The sequence below is a fragment of the Strongylocentrotus purpuratus genome, unplaced genomic scaffold, assembly GCF_000002235.5.
Source record: "Strongylocentrotus purpuratus isolate Spur 01 unplaced genomic scaffold, Spur_5.0 spur5_scaffold_19, whole genome shotgun sequence".
Classification (NCBI taxonomy): Eukaryota; Metazoa; Echinodermata; class Echinoidea; order Camarodonta; family Strongylocentrotidae; genus Strongylocentrotus; species Strongylocentrotus purpuratus.
The window spans coordinates 16965113-16982607 of NW_022145604.1; the positions used below are offsets into that span (position 1 = coordinate 16965113).

Sequence of the window (17495 nt, forward strand, 5' to 3'; positions counted from 1 at the left end):
CATCCCCGAATTGCCGATGTGAGATGCTCGTAGGATACTTTTTAGGACAGAATGGGCATTTTGCCATTGAAAATGGCACACACACAAACACAAAATACAAAAAAAAAAAAAAAAATATATATATATATATATATATATATAACAAAAAATGTAAAAATAAAAAAATTTGAAAATCGTATTTTATTGAGGAAAATCGTACTGTCGTATTTGCTTCTAAAAATCGTACTAAATACGACTAAATCGTACTGGTTGGCAGGTCTGCTTTAGGAGGGGGGGGGAGGAGGGTGGGGGAGGGGAGGGAGGGGGGAAAAGTTGATTTCCATTTCTTCAAGGCCCCCTCACCCCCGAAAAAATCGAAAGGACGTATAGAAATGAAAGCAAGAACCCTCATGTCCCATAAAATCCCCTCCCCAATGCTCCTCATTTATTTTCCTAGAACCGCTTCTGATAACATTAATAAAAAGACTCATTTTGCGAAATATCACACAGAAATCGGTTATGGAACTGCATTTAAATATTTGGTCCACACCTTTCATCTTTTTCTTGTGTTCATCATATAAGACGGCGTTTTAAGAGCGATCCTTTTCATGAGACACTTTCACTATGATATTCTTTCAAACTGACATACACAGAATGATAAAGCTCATAAATATTTTTCAACTTTTCGAACACCCAACCTTCTATTTAAAACATATTTCCCTTAAAGACATAGACCGATAGTGGTAAAATGCGGTTCAAGGGTTTCGGGTGCAAAATATCCATTCAATATTGGCTTCAGAGGTTTAGATACTTCAACCTAAATTCGCAACAAAAACAAAACACAGAAATATATGCCCAAATGTTCAATGTTGGAGTGCATTCGTGATATCTATCCAGGCCGGATCGATATGATAATTTACCAAATGTATCAATTAGTAGGCGATTTCCTGGCAAAATTTGTATCATCACGTACTAGTTAAAACATATTCTTTCACATGATTGGGAATACGAGCTTCCATTTCATTTTTTGAGAGGGTTGCGTTTCCAAAACTGGCCTATACCTTTAAGACATACCGGGTAGAAATCGAGACAAATTAAAACCATAAAAACTGAATGAACGTAGGGCAACCATATCTGAATTAAACATACACTATGTTTTTTTCCCGCAGCTAAGATCTTATTGCAATATATATTAATTCCCTAGAGCGGATAATAAAGGTCATTCATCCGTGTTCTTTTCCATTATTTCCTCTTCTCTCTCTGTCTCTCTCTATCTCTATAGGATCATATCGTTAAGCAAAAAAAAAAAGATTAAGGAAATCAGTAGAAAAAAAAAAAATGAATGAATAAATAAAATGGATCCGAGCTTACTGGGCACAAGGTTCGTGGTTCGAGACCCGCCGCGGCACTAATGTCCTTTGGCAAGACATAGATAAACTTTTGCCATACTCAACCCAGGTGATGTAAATGGGTACCTGGCAGGAATCAATTCCTTGAAATGCTAGAGCGCCGTAATGGCAGCACAGCTAAAGCCGGGGTAATAATCTCCAAGTTCGGAAGCGCTTAGTGGTCGTAATAAGCGCTATATAAAAACTGATTATTATAACTATTATCCGAAATAACAGATCATCGATCGCAAATTAGTTGGTTTGCCGCCCAAAATTGCAAAAAAAGAAAGAAAAAAGAAGAAGGTTTTTCAACGGTTTCCGGTTGTTCTGGCGTGTCAATTTATGGTTTCTATCCTGACCCCTAAACATACTTTTAATATTACTACATACATTACAGCTTTCCTGTAAATAATAACTAACTTCCGGTTATTTTGAGAGACTTTCGGCCTTTTTGGACGCCATCTTGGATCTCCCGATTTTCTGGTAGATATTACCTAATGTAAGTGGTATAAATGGATTCTTCGAACCCTAAAACTAGGTATTGATACCAGAATTGAATCTTTAAGATAATTATATCATGATTTACAGCTATTTGAGGCATGGGTGGCCGTCTTGGACGCCATTTTGAAAATCACCACTATCCGGGTGCTGAATTTCTTAGATTGTTAATATGTTGTTTCTGATGTCAAACACCACCGGAAACCGTTGAAAATCCTTTTCATGCCGCAGCGGTTGGGGGTCTAACCATATATTGACCCGACTAATTTGTGATTGATGATCTGTTCATTGGCGGCCATCTTGGACGCCGTTTTTAAAGTAACCACTTTTCTGGTGTCCGATTTTCTTAGATTGTTTATAGCATGTTGTTCCTGATGCTACTACCGGAAACTGTTGAAAGACGTTTGTTCGCTACTTTGGTTGGAGGTTGGGGTATCTTTTATCCCGATTAATTGACCTGAATTTATGCTTACATGAACTTAAATGAAAATTTAACCGTCTTTTTCAAATACCTAGTGCCAAAACAGTGGAATATATGAAATAAAGGTAATATTTGAAACAATGGTTTCATGAAGAATATGATTCATCCAATGCGGTTGAAATAAATATTTTAATTAGGCCTATTAATCAGTTACTGGTCTACTTACTGCTCCACGAAACTAATGGTTTTTGCATGGAGGTCCGGTGCTAGCAATTCAACCAAAATCAGTCTTAAAATCTAATAGCTGATCGAGCAATTCCGAGTTTGCCTTTAATAGTGCCCGCTGCTTTTCTTTTCTTGCCACGAGAAGAGAATATTACAAGCAAGTGTTTTTGTACCAACCTATAGAAGTTGTAGTGAAATTTGTTGAAGCTTCCGAGGGCTGTGTAAGCACCCAGTCCAATCGAAAAGGAATAAAAAACTTCTGTTCCAGCGGCTATCCACACCTTTACAAACCATTTGATGAAGAAAAAAAAGAGTAAAATGCTCGTCGATTGCTATGTATTTCATGTGATGTTATTGTAAACTGAATGTAATTCAGCTTTTGGGTCGGTATTTACAGGTTAACCATTCAACAACAACAACAAAGTGGACGGAGACCAAAACAAACACACGAAAGAAAAAACAACAACGAGTAAAACAAAACAAAACAATGAACACACACGTTAAACAAAAAACACCTTAGGCCGCCATCATAGTAAAGCGTCGCTTATATCGGCGGTCTCCTGAACTTTTTTTCCACAGATAGTTAGGATAATACTTAAAAATTCATAATAACATATTATAGAAATAGTAAGTTCATTAATATATGTATATATTGTGTTAATCGAAATTTGAAATGGAGTTATATTGTTTGCATATTTGTATTATACCTAACGTTTACATTTTCTTTGTTATTCAGTCATTATATTTTTGGGAAAATGCAGATATCAAATCAAAATCTACCGGCTGGCAGAAGGGCGTTAGCGCGCGAGCGACTCGAAAACTATTTTTTGAATTATTCGCATTTAAAGATTTGTTTTATGTTTAAACTGCTTTCCTTCCCGAAAATTGGTTTGAAACTTAAAAGACTAATATAAATGTTATTGGAGAACACGCCCCAACTTTTTCTCGGAAATAAATCAGTTTTATGATTTAGCGATTTAGTGCTAACACCCTTCTGCTTAGGGCTTTATTTTTTACCTGAAATTCGAGCCCTACTACCAGACAGGCGACAAAATCATGATTTAAAATGGGAGATTATTTTGCCTAGTAAATTCAGACACGGTTAAGGTAGCGTTGCATTTTTTACTCGTTCTGAGCTTTACAAAATATTGGAATGACTAGTTTGAAGGCAAAGTTAATTTGTATTATATTAAAATAAACAAAACCTACAAAGTTAATGGTTAATGTTGTTGCTTTTAAACACATTTACCTTTTTTCTCAAGGTAGATTCATTAATGCTCAAGATCACCTCATATTAACGAGTTAATGGTATTTATATATGTTCAAGGAGTTTCAAGTACAAGATCTCTCGCATTTATCCTTATATATATATGTTCTTGTCAGAATAAACAAATGATTAAAAAAGAATATATATAATGTTTACATATATATATATATATATGTAATATATATTATAGAAAAATACAAGAAATAATGATGCTCCGTAGACGAAGATATTGTTCTACAAATTGTCGCTCTTAGGACTTTGTCAAGTAATGATTTTATTTTAGGAGAATGAGATGCGCTTTATATATTGATGCATAACAATACAATTTTCAAAGTCAAATAAATTAGTCAAATTCAAATGATTACATAACATGGGAATTAGAATCCTCTAATAAGAGAGAAAACACGATAGGAAATACTTTCGCGAAATCAACAGATGCAATTATTATACAAGCTTTGAAGACCGTTTACCTGTGGTCTTCCAAGTAGATATATGTTGGGGTAGAGAAAAAACCGCAAACCATCATACGCTCCTGGTAAAGTGACCCCACGTATAAAAAACGCGGCTAGTACGAGGTGTATAAAGGGAACGGTGACATAAGCCATCTGCAAATTAAAATAAGTAAGAATAATAATTATATCACATCTAGTTCGGTTTTAACAATTTTACACTCAATGTGGTCATAAAGTGTGAATTTCGATACAAACTTTCCTTTTCATTGTTCATCATCATCAACATCATCACCATCACCGTTTAAACAAACATTTTATCATCCACCCCCGGGCGATCTTGTTATCAAGCAAGTGCTTACTGTGATAGCCCTTCTTCTGCAGAATTCTTCATGAATAATTCTTGGTAGTGTCATCAGTTACATGTTGTTTTAATGTCAACATTTTTTCATTATTACACTTTGTACACGTTCAAACAATGTTGTATCGCTGAAATATAATTTAATTTGTTTGTTGCACAAGACAATACATTTGATTTAATTCAATATAAAAAAGGGCAAGTTGAAGAAAAAAAAAACATGATTAATTTCTGATCGAAATCACACGATAAAAGAATGATCATTGGTATTACAAATAAGAAAACAGAACAAAAATAAGTAATATAAAAATTATTTCTCGCATTTACTGGTCGAATTATGAATTGAGTGCACCTTTTAAAATGAATGTAGTGTTTTAATCACATCAAGCTATTTACACTAGTTTAACTACAATTAGACTTGCTTAAATTGTTATGCTCACAGCCAACAATAAAAACGGAAATACTTATTCATGTTAAGATAAATGAAGCAAATGGGTAAGTAGCAGGACAAATGGAGCTAAAAAGCCGGGATATTTTAGCAGTAGAGCGGTGTGTTTATAGCTCATAGTGTGACAGAGATATTCGTTGTACGAGGACCCACTATATAATAATAATAATAATAATAATAATAATAATAATAACAAGTCAACGTAAAGCGTAGCATCCCCTCGAAGGGTACAAATGGCCTAGGCTATATACGTCAGAACAAGTTACCTCCATTGGACTATACTATTTTATTACTAGGCAAGGAAGTTGATCCCATTTTCATATATCTAATTAGGTGTTTTTGCATATTTAATGAGCTATGACTTTTCACCTTTGACCTACATACTCCGAAATCGAACTTAGGCTATACATGTATTTTGATACCATGTACCTTCATATTAAATTTCATTAAAATTCGTCAAATATTACTCAAGTTATCGAATAGAAACCAGATTCGCATATTAAATGAGCTATGACCTTTGGCCTTCATACTCCGAAATCGAACCTGGCTGTGTTTTGATACCATGAACCTTCATATCAAATTTCATTAAATTCCGTCAAACATTACTAAAGTTATGGATCGGAAACCACAGTCGCATATTTAATGAGCTATGACCTTTGACCTACATACTCGTAATTGAACTTAGGCTGTGTTTTGATACGATGTACCTTCATATCAAATTTCATTAAAATTCGTCAAACATTACTCAAGCTATCGAATGGAAACCAGATTTGCATATTTAATGAGCTATGACCTTTGACCTACATACTCCGAAATCAAACTAAGGCTGTGTTTTGATACCATGTACCTTCATATCAAATTTCATTAAAATCCGTCAAGCATTACTAAAGTTATCGATCGGAAACCAGATGTGTATTTTTTCGCATATTTAATGAACTGTGACCTTTAACCTACATACTTCGAAAGCGAACTGAGGCTGTATTTTAATATTATGTACCTTTATATCAAATTTCATTAAAATCCGTCAAACATTACTGAAGTTATCGATTGGAAACCAAATTTTTTACGAACGGACGGAAGGACGGACTACATCGGTACTATATCCCCTCCGACTTCGTCGGCGAGGGGATAATAACCTTTTATTTACCCAGGGTAGCCACTTCAGTTATGAAACTGCTCTTCCAGCGGGCCCTGCGTAACATAATATGTTATTACTACCCTTCTCAAATGTAATATGCTGAGCTCCTAGCTAGAAGGCAGAAGGTCCCATTGTTATACATCTTTGGTATGACTCGGCCGGGGTTCGAACCCACGACCTCCCGCTCATGAGGCGGGCGCTCTAACCACTGAGCCACCATGCCCGGTATTGTTGTCATTATTGTTGTTATCCTCTTTCTCTTCTCTTTCTTCTTCTTCTTATTATCATCATCATCGTCACCATTATCATCATCATCATTATTATCATCATTATTATTACTATTACTATTATGATGATTATTATTGTAAGTATCATTATTGTTAATATTATTGTAATTATTATGAGCACAATCAGCATCATCGTCATCATCATTACAATACCAAGGACTGGACTGTAAACGAATCATTGCCATTTCGTATTTTGGGGGCCCTTTTTTCGTCATAAAATTACAAACAAATAAACCAACAACAAACAAAAAATATAAAATTACCTTGCCGCTCCATTTAACTCCCTTCCAGAGGCCAAAGTATATGAGCGTCCATGCGAGGAAGAGGGTTAGGGCAAGATGCCCAACAATACCTCCTACGTTATGTATCCCGTCTATCCCTGTTTGGCCTAGCACCTTGATTCTAGGAAAGGAAAATGACAACTGATAAAACTAGAGCCCATTTTTCATTTCACTTCATCTTTATTTCGTTTTGGCTATCGAGTGTTCCTAACATTCACTAATTTCTTGACACTCCTTTATCTACTAAGAAATACGAATTTGTTCTCAAAGTACACTTTAATTCAAAGAATACAGAAAATAATACAGAGTTATCCTGACGGAAGCGTTAACAACTACAAAATCAGTTTGTGGTATCACTGAGACTGCAAGGTAACATCAGTTCAATTCATTTCGGTTTATTAATATCAACATACACAATGAACAATGCAGTCGTCCAGGGACTAATAATGCAATGTTTACATAAAATATGCATAAAAACTTAAAGAAATTTGTGAATGTTAGAAACACTCGATATTCAAGATGAAATAAAGATGAAGTGGAGCCCCCCCCCCCATCATGTTCTATTTTCCCAGATTTTTCTGCCATATCCTGCAATAGACTTAACAAGTAAAACACCAGGATGTGGCTTTAGACAAAGATGTTGACTTTACTAATTTTCAGACAGCAGCGGTTCTAGAGAGGGTCTAGAGGGGACCCTTCTCCCCCCAAAGCCCCCTCAAAGTATTGATTATAAATGAATTCACGCGAGGCACATGTAGAAAATGAATGCAAGGGCTCCAAGCTTCACCCTCCCCGTTATTCTTCTAGTTCCTCGCCTGATAGAGGAGAGGGGGGGGGGGGGGGGTGCGTGGTGACTGCGCCCCTCAGAAAATATGCCAATCAGCTTTAACAAAAAACATAACTTCAACCGGAGCCCCTTTGTATACTCTAAATGGACATCCGTTGTGTAGGTGCATTCACGAACTGTTCCGATCTAGGCATATTTTGAGTTTCATATCGGATATCACATAATCCAGACTTTATTCACAGACATTCAGCGATGCTATATACATTTTTTTTCTGGGGGATCCACAAACTACAAACAATGCTTTTTAGTGGAGCCCCCCATTTCCTCAAAAATCAAGAATTTCTTGTAATGAATTTATTATGTGCAAAGTGTATTTGTATAGTTACCAGAACAAATGAATTATGTATGAAAAAAAAGTAATACCTTTGTTTATCTTTCTGTTGGGAATGAAATTAATATGAATTGAATTGAATTTTGCATACATCTTTTCTTAGCCAAATGGTTCTGACCAGGGCCGTTTTAAGTGAACGGATTGTAGAACACAAGGTAGAGAGTTCGAATCCCGGGCCTGCGCTAATATTCTTTCAAAAGATGTTAATCTACAGTTGCCACTCTCAACCCAGGTGTAAATGGGTACCCAATGGAAATCAGATTTCAATGTTATGGTGTACCGCCCCAGGAGAGGAAAATAAATAAAAATAAAAATGAGCGCTATTTACTTTTACGGGTCGGCTCTATAAACCGGGGTATTAATCAAATATCGAATTGCCATGATACATGTGCATGTATCTAAGTGCTATATAATGTAAGAAGTCATTATTAGGTGATACGTACGTAGACGTATCACCTTTTGATTTCGTCAAGATTTTTATTATTAGGTGATACGTATGAAATATACGTATCACCTTTTGATTTCGTCAGATTTTTCTTTATTATTTATTAGGTGATACGTACGTAGACGTATCACCTTTTGATTTCGTCAAGATTTTTATTATTAGGTGATACGTATGAAATATACGTATCACCTTTTGATTTCGTCAAGATTTTTATTATTATTTCCTATTCCTATTATTCTTATTATTCTTCCTCGATTTTGTTCGCAGGACATCTCAAGAATGGCTAAAGCCATTATCATGAAACTTGCAATGATGATAGATCTTAGTCTAACTTAGAACTGCTTGACTTTTCATAGACTCAACGTCATCATGACGTTATCCAGACGCCATTTTGTGAAAATCAACTTATGATCATATCTTCATGACGGAAAGGTATTTCTCTTTCATAATTATCATGATTAAAATCAATATCCGTCCGGTCAATTTCGGGTCAATAAACGTGCGCAAATGCGCGCAAATTTTTAAATGCTCCAAATCATCCCAAATATTTTTTGCATACGTTTCAAGCCATATGGAGCATTTGACAAATAATCACTCAAACGCGCGTTTTTTGCGCGTTCTGGCATTTTGCAACATATAATCGCCGAATTTTCTCTTTCATCATGTTTGACACATTTTTCCAAGCATTTTGATAACATGTTCATCTCTTTATCACTATTAATAACGGAATGAGCGTCCGTTGAAGATAAATTTCCGCGCCCGCGAGGTCATGTATTACATAGCATATATGGGCAAAAACCTGCCTATAAAAAGTACATCGGGATGAATAAGGACTGCCATTTTTGTTTCATATTTAGATACAGTATGAGTCGGAGATATGATTTCATATCTCATTTGGCCATTAAATGCATCTAGACGTCATCATAATGGCCCTGGAAGTCAAAATACAAAATTGCATATTATGACGTCATTATATTTATGGGCAATTTAGTGTATTTCTCATAATATTGACTGATTTTCTTCGGAATTGCGGTATCTTGTAGCTAAGGCAATTTCCCACAAGATCAGTGTACACTGATTTTCATTTTAATGATGTCATGATAGTAAGGAATTCAATTAAAGGCCACATGTCAGAATTTTCTTAATTTGCGTGTTATGTCTATGGAAGGGGAATTTTGTTCACATCATGAATCTACATGACATTTATCTTTGAGCACTATCTAGCTTATTTGTGCTCTATGTTCTCCCAAATTTTGATACGGTGTAGCTAAGAAAATTATCTACAAGATCAACGTACCTCATTTATCATTTTGATGACATCATCATAGTGAAAATTTCAATTAAAGGCGACATTTCAGAATGTTCTTATTTTGCGTGTTAGACGACTTTTTCTGAAATCCTGATTCTACAAATCTCTATCAAATACCAGAAGGGGGCGCTATACCACTCTTAATCATGGTCATCAGGTTTTAAGAAAAAATATGAAAGATAATATATTGTTAAATCATGTATTGATTTTGGTCAAATATATGATTTACAGTAATCGTAAAAATGGAAAGTTCCGAACTAGTAAAGAAATATGTAAGGCTGTAGAGAACTCAAAAAAAGTTGAACATGAAAAAGCAAAATTAAAGGACAAACTGCCAATACATTATCAAAAATGGGAAAATTTTACCCCTTAAGGCACCCCTATTTTCACGAAGTGACGGTAGTGAGGAAAATCGTAACGCAAAGTAAATGCAATTTTTTTTCATTACCGTCACTTCGTGAAAACAGTGACGAAATGTTGTTATCATGGGTTATGAAGCAGCACCTTCACCTTATACTTTTTGTTTATATAAGAAAATCTTTGTTCAGATTGCTTAATTTATATTGAACTAATTAATTTGCATATTATGTTGTAAAAATTGTTCCTTTTTATAATGTTGTATCCAAGTATTACCGTCACCTTTTTCTTTTTTAAAGGAATTGGAGCACATTCTGTACACTTGTTTGAATGAGTACTATATTAGTTTGGATACTTATGGAAAATATTTTTTTAAATATGTCTGTGTTTATAATGAAAAGGACAATGTACTACATGTATGTTTATACTGTAAGAACAATTGTGTTCCTATTCATCATCTTGTATAATTATGAAGATCTGAATAAAGGCAAATTTTTTTTTTTTAAATAAAAAAAAAGTCAGGGAATTTCAGTATAAACTTTTACACAACATCATATTTTGTAATGATAAACTGTATCTTTTTGGATTAACACAATGTATGTTCATTACTTATTCATGAACATTATCATTATATCATCATCGGCAGTTTCGGCACACTGTCATGATCGTAATTCAAGAGCCTAGCTATTTATACTAGACTATATTGAAGGCATTTTTCTCAATTATATCTCTCCCCTCTCTCTCTCTCTCTTTTCTCTCTTGCTCTGTCCCCCTTCACCTAGTCTTGTTCTGCCTCTCTCCTTCTCTTGGTCTTTCTCATCTTCATCTCTCTTGTTCTCTCCCTTTCTCTTACACTTTCACCCTCTCCCTCTCACTGTTTCCCTTTCTCTCTTCCTCTCTTGACCTGTCTCCTTCTGTCTCTGCCTCTCTCACTTTCTCTACTCTCTCCCCTTTCACTCTGCATCATCTCAGCTTGTCTCATTTATATGTATAACAATTTAATCCAAGGAAATTCGAGGCAATTTCTATCTTTTGGCTATTCACTGCCATGCATAGTGATACTAACAATCGTTTCTAGATTTAACATCACAAATGTTGGGTTATGGATGGGTACAATATTAATTTCTTACTCATATTTTATATTAAATCAGGATTAAATAAATCCCTTTGTACATTTTGTAATATTTATATAAAAAAAAAGGTGTTTTGAGCTTGTTTAGTATAAGTAAACAGTTTAATCCTCTATCAAAAACCTGAAGGGGGCGCTGTGCCACTTTTAATCATGGTCATCATTCTAATATCGTCATCACTTTCAAGATCAGTATTCACAAGAGCTTATTTATGTTAGAAATATGGAAAGCATTGTTCTCAATTGCATCTCTCTCTCTCCTCTCTCTTGCTCTGTTTCCCTTCTCCTCTCATGTTCTGCCCCTCTCGCTTGTTTGGTCTGTCTCTGCATCTATCTATATCTCTCTCCCTCTACTCTTTCAGCCTCCCCCCTCTCTCTCTACTCTTTCACCCTCTCTCTCTATCTCTCTCTCTCTTGCCTTGCCTCCCTCTTATTCTGTTGCTCTGTCTCCCTCTGCCCTACACAGTTGAAACTTGACTCATGGATAGATCAAAATTGGAGAAGTATTTTATAACGAAAGATGAAATCGTGAAAATGCGTTCTTCATTATGTTACACATGAGCATAATTACGTATCACCTAATTCGTCAAAGTGACGAATTAAAGTCTAGTTATTTATTTATTTATCAGGTGGGCTGTATAACGTACAGACCACCTTATAATTTCGTTAGAATTGCCTTTATTATTTATTTATTTATTTATTTATTATATATTTTTCTTATTTCTAACCACTTTTTTGTTGGCAAGATAACTTGAAAATGGCTCAATCAAATGCCTTGAAATTTGGCACACATATGTATAGGCATATGTACAAAGTACAATAACGTTTTCAACATTGACCTTTACTGATGACGTCATCTAGGCGCCATTTTGCAAAATTTTACGAAAATCAACTCATGATCATATCTTCATAACCAAAAGGTATTTCTCATTCATATTTATCATGATCAAGGTCAATATCCGTCCGGTCAATTTCAGGTCAAATAACGCGCGCGTGCGCGTACGTCCGCGCGTCAATGCGCGCGCAAAATTTTGAAAAGCTCAAAATCGTCTCAAAATCTTTTTGCATACGTTTTAGGCCATTCTAAGCATTTTATAAAAAAAATCGCGCACACGCGCATGCGTGCGCGTTTTCGCGCGCAAAACTATTGCACAACATAGAATCGCCATTTGTTTTCTTTCATAATATTCCACATATATTTACAAACAAATTGATACCACGTTTGTCTCTTTATGGCTATTAATAACGGATTGATCGACCGTTTAACAAAAATTTCCGTGCGCGCGAGCTCTTGTAATACATAGCATATATGGGCAAAAACATGCCTATACAAAATCCATTGTAGCTCTTTAGGATGCAAGGTGACCCCAATTTTTTTCATATTTTAATAGAGTATGATTCGGAAATATTTGTTCATGTTTTTTTTTACCCTCAATTAACTCATGACGTGATCATAATGGCCTCCGAACTCAAAATTCCAATTTACATATTATGACGTCAGCATATTTTTGGATTTTTTTTTTGTATCTCTGTAAATATTGATTGATTTTCTTCCAAATTTTGAAATGTTCTAGCTGAGACAATTTTCTACAAATGCAGTACTATTATTTTTCATTTAACAAAGGCATCATGGCGTATTTTTGCGATTAAAGGAGGCATGTTAATTTTTCACATTTTGTATTCTCCATGGGACATGACTTTTTCTCAAAACTCGATTCTACATTCCCGTCTTTCGCGAGCAATATCTACTTTGTTTTAGCTTCATTTACGCTGAACTTCAAGTGTGTTGTAGCTGAGACAATAAGATATCTCAAATGTGCCCTTTATTTTGTCTCGATTTTTTGTTAGATCAGCCCACTAATACTTGTTCCAAACAAGTATTACAAATCTAGTGTTATTTTTGTAATTATTATGTTTTTTATTGTGATTATTATCCTTATCATGATTATTATCGTTAATATAAATTATTATTGTAATTATTATAATCATTATTATTGTTATCGTTATGATGAATATGAACATGATGATTATGATGACGATTAGTATAATTATATAGTATTATTATAATTGTTATCATATCATTATTTTCATTTGTATTATCAGCATAATCTACAATGGCAGTAGTGCAGTATAGTACATGTAGAAGTAGACCTTATAGTAGAGGTATCATTCTGATCATTATTATTCTGATTATCTTTTGCAATACGTCTAGACAATAAACTCATGACAATTGGCAATTGTCACGAAACGTTGTCTTTAAGCCTACCATTAAATGCATCTGGTTCGAATTTTGCTTAGGTATTTGGTAATGGATGATTTAAATGGTAAAAATGAACTGGTGTCCGATTCATTCTAGTTTTATTCATTTGCATTACGTTTTATTCATTCACGTTCTAATGTTTCTGACTATTTTCAAGCAATATCTTTTTTGTCGATCATAGTTCTATGTAGCTTGATATCTCACGGTAATTTTGAGAGAAAAGCAATGCAAGCAATGAATTCTGAATTGCAGCGACAATCGCGTTCGCCTTTGCTGTTCTTCAATAATATTTGACAAGCAGTATTAATTAATTTTTCAAGGACTCATGATAAATTCGTTTAACAGTTGATTACCCTCGGTTGGATCTTTTGTTCGGATTATTTGGCGGGGAAAATAGAAGTGAATGTATTATTATTCTTATTTGTTCATCGTCTCTACGATGCTCTTTGAATCAAAAACAGCTTTTAGTGTTAGGCTTCCTGAAAGAAATTTCAATTGTTGTTAAGAAATTTTTGGTTGCACTCTGTAGATTATGGTGATGTGTTTGATCTTTTGTTCAATACAAGATCAAACACATGATGAAAATCTACTGGCTGCATGCCAATAAGTTCTTGACAACAATAAAAAAAAATGTGAGCTAGTGCTATTCGGTGTGGCGTACACATGGCAATCACACGGTAGATAAAAATATGATCATCAGTACTGGGTCAAATAAATTAAATAGAACTAAACCTCTCTCTCCCTCTTCATCGCCTTACTTTTCTCTCCCTTACCTCCGTGTGCATTTGTATGCCTCGATAATACAGAAAATAAACAATAAGATTCTTCCTCTTCCCCTCCTTCCTAGTACATGAAGTAGGAGTAGTATTAGAAGCAGTATCACACTAATAATGACAACAATTATTACTAGACTTTAATTCGTCAGTTTGACGAATTAGGTGATACGTATGCTAATGGTTTACATAATAAAGAATGCATTACACGATATCATATTATTTTATGAAATGCTTCATCCATTAAGATCTATCCATATGTCAAGTTTAAATTGTGTCCCCTTGATCATTATGGATCTAGGGAAGATAGATTGAAAAAATATGACCATTGACCCTGCGCAGTAACCAGTTGCACCTTTGATTCTAATTTATATCATGAAGAACACATTTTGACGATTTTATCTTATTCAAAGAAATGAAAATGTAATTGATAAATGATTATCATCATTATGATAATGATGATCATGATAATCATGATGAAGATCATAATCATGAGCGGGATCCTGACATCTTATTGAAAAAATGAGGGGTGATTTAGATAGCACATAGTCTTAGCTATAGCATACTCAAAAATCAACAAAATCAAAGCAGAAATAACGGCGATATTGCTCGCAAAAGACAGGAATGTAGAATCCAGATTTGAGAAAAAATTATCTCCCTCAGGGATTACACGCAAAAAGTAATGGATTAAGTGAAAATAGGGAAACACTAAAGTAAATAGGGTTGTTTATTACATTATTTGCGATTCTACGTGTTTAAATAATCCAAGGAGATGGTACAGTGAAAGGTCAAAAGGAAAAAAAAGTGGAGAAAAAATTGTTGGAGACACCCGGACTCGAACCCGGGATCTCAAGGTCGGAAGTCAAGTGCGTTACCGATATACCAAAACATTTCCCTTAGCGATTACACGTAAACGAAAATGGAATTCTAAAATCCCACTTTGCAAGTAAAATATGAGCATGATCCCGGCATATGATCGAAAAATGAAGTACACATTGGAGATAGCTCATTGTCTCAGCTACAACATATCCGAAGCTCACCGAAAACAAAGTTAAAAAAACGGAGATGTTGCTCGCGAAAGACGGAAATGTAGAATGCAGTTTTGAGAAATAGTCATGTCCCATAGACAATACACGCAAAATGTGAAAAATTGACATGCCTCCTTTAATCGCAAAAATACGCCATGATACCTTTGTGAAACTGGACAAATATGTACACTGCATTTGTAGAAAATTGTCTCAGCTAGAACATATCAAAATTTGGAAGAAAAAAAATCAATATTTACAGAGATACAATCAGTTTTCCAAAAATATGCAAACGTCATAATATGCAAATTTAAATTTCGAGTTCGGAGGCCATTATGATGACATTATGAGTTAATTGAGAGTCAAATGAGACATGAAATCATATTTCCATTTCATAATCTATCCACATATGAAAGAATATTGGGAGTTTCTATCTATTCTGAAGAGTTACAATGAATTTTGTAAAGGCATTTTTTTGCCCATGTATTGTGGATAAAGATCACGCAAATCCGCGCGTGCTGTCAACTTTGACAGACGCTAATTGCGTTATTAAAAGGTGAACAAATTATCAAAATGCTTGGAAAAATGTACAAAGTACGATGACGTAGAAAATACGGCGATTCTATGTTGCAAAATGCTAGTACGCGCAAAAAACGCGCGCGCATGCGCGTGAGCGCGATTTTTTGTCAAATGCTCTTTATGGCCTGAAACGTATGCAAAAAAAATTTGGGATGATTTGGAGCATTTAAAAATTTTGAGCGCGCGTAAACGCGCGCACCTACGCGTACGCGCATTTTTACGCGCATATATTGACCTCAAATTGACCGAACGGATATTGACCTTGATCATGACAAATATGAATGAGAAATGGCTTTCCGTTATGAAGATATGATCATAAGTTGATTTTTACAAAATGGCGTCTAGATGACGTCACGATAATTTTGAGTCTTTGAAAAGTCACGCAGTTCTAAGTTAGACTAAGATCTATCATCATTGAAAGTTTCATGACAATGGCTTTATTCAGTCTTGATATATCCTGCGAACAAAATCGAGGAAGAATAATAGGAATAATAACTAGACTTTAATTCGTCACTTAGACGAATTAGGTGATACGTATGATAATGGTTTACATAACGAATAATGCATTACACGATATATTATTTTGTAAAATGCTTCTCCCATTCATATGCTTCTCCCATTATGATCTATTCATATGTCAAGATTAAATTGTGTCTCCTTGATCATCATGGATCTAGGGAAGATAGATTGAAACAATATATGACCTTTGACCCTGTGCAGTAACCAGTTACACATTTGACTCTAATTTACATCATGAAGAACACATTTTGACGATTTTATCTTATTCAAAGAAATGAAAATGTAATTGATAAATGATTAGCATCATTATGATAATGATGATCGTGATGATCATGATCATGAGCGCGATCATGACATCTTATTGAAAAAATGAGGGTTGATTTAGATAGCATATAGTCTCAGCTACAACATACTCAAAAATCAACAAAATCCAAGCCGAAATAACGGCGATATTGCTCGCAAAAGACAGGAATGTAGAATCCAGATTTGAGAAAAAATTATCTCCCACAGGGATTACACGCAAAAAGTAATGGATTAGGTGAAAATAGGGAAACACTAAAGTAAATAGGGTTGTTTATTACATTATTTGCGATTCTACGTGTTTAAATAATCAAAGGACATGGTACAGTGAAGGTCAAAAGGAAAAAAAAAAGTGGAGAAAAAATTGTTGGAGACACCCGGACTCGAACCCGGGATCTCAAGGTCGGAAGTCAAGTGCGTTACCGATATACCAAAACATTTCCCATAGCGATTACACGTAAACGATAATGGAATTCTAAAATCCCACTCTGCAAGTAAAATATGAGCATGATCCCGGCATATGATCGAAAAATGAAGTACACATTGGAGATAGCGCATTGTCTCAGCTACAACATATCCAAAGCTCACGGAAAACAAAGTTAAAAAAACGGAGATGTTGCTCGCGAAAGACGGAAATGTAGAATGCAGTTTTGAGAAATAGTCATGTCCCATAGACAATACACGCAAAATGTAAAAAATTGACATGCCTCCTTTAATCGCAAAAATACGCCATGATTCCTTTGTCAAACTGAACAATTATGTACACTGCATTTGTAGAAAATTGTCTCAGCTAGAACATATCAAAATTTGGAAGAAAAAAAATCAATATTTACAGAGATACAATCAATTTTCCAAAATATGCATCCGTCATAATATGCAAAT

General features: G+C 34.7%; 1 non-coding gene across 1 annotated transcript; it reads right to left on the reverse strand.

Moving 5' to 3' along the window:
- Nucleotides 1-6321: 6321 nt before the first annotated feature.
- On the reverse strand, nucleotides 6322-6394 carry TRNAM-CAU. Its single transcript has one exon. It is a non-coding gene; the product is annotated as a tRNA-Met (tRNA).
- Between the last annotated feature and the right edge of the window lie 11101 nt (nucleotides 6395-17495).